Source organism: Sinocyclocheilus anshuiensis, unplaced genomic scaffold (genome assembly GCF_001515605.1).
Source record: "Sinocyclocheilus anshuiensis isolate Anshui unplaced genomic scaffold, SAMN03320099.WGS_v1.1 scaffold886, whole genome shotgun sequence".
In the NCBI taxonomy this organism is placed as follows: Eukaryota; Metazoa; Chordata; class Actinopteri; order Cypriniformes; family Cyprinidae; genus Sinocyclocheilus; species Sinocyclocheilus anshuiensis.
The window spans coordinates 968579-969261 of NW_015536542.1; the positions used below are offsets into that span (position 1 = coordinate 968579).

General features: G+C 43.5%; 1 long non-coding RNA gene across 24 annotated transcripts in view; it reads left to right on the forward strand.

Annotated features, from left to right (window-relative positions):
- Positions 1-558: 558 nt before the first annotated feature.
- LOC107697799 (uncharacterized) overlaps positions 559-683 on the forward strand; it is a 1567-nt gene continuing 1442 nt past the window's right edge. For all 24 annotated transcript variants that reach the window (XR_001635261.1, XR_001635262.1, XR_001635263.1 and 21 more), the window contains exon 1: positions 559-669. This is a non-coding gene — a long non-coding RNA (uncharacterized LOC107697799). The remainder of the gene's footprint in view (positions 670-683) is intronic.

Here is a 683-nt window from a genome sequence, read left to right on the forward strand (position 1 = left end):
AAAGCCGTCGAAGCGAAACGAGGCCGCTGAACGAGCGTGACACACGGCTCGAAAGCAGTGGAGCTTTTATTATGCCTTCTGCTCTTTCCGGTTGTGAGTATGTGGGGGAAAAAAGCAGCACTGTTTTATCATACTAGATACGTTTGAAAGTTCTGTTATAATGCTACTCTGTGAGGTCGTCACCTGTCTAATAAAACGTATAACATATTAAAGCTTCTTTGGTGTTTCCATGTTTTCTACAAAACAAAACCAAAAATTGAGGGGTTATGACGGCATTGGCAGGCGACACAATGACACTATGGACACGGTCCGTGTCACTAGTTACAATTGCTTATTTCTCTGGATTTAAAGGGGTCATATGATGCTGCTAAAAAGAACATTATTTGGTGTATATTCTCAAGGATTAAAGATTAAACGGAAAAAAATAAAAATAATTGCACAACCATCAATTAGGTGGCGATATGCACTAACATGTAAACGACCATTGCATGTAAACGACCATTGAACAAAAGAAGAAGAAAGAAACAGCATGGCGCACTTTTTCTTTTTAAAATGGCCAGGGGAGTGGTCAGGAAAACGGCCAGGGAAGTGGTCAGGGAAGCGGTTATGGTCAGGGGAGAGGTCAGGGAAGCAGTTATGGTCAGGGGAGCGGTCAAGGAAGCGGAAGTGGTCAGGGGGGGGGG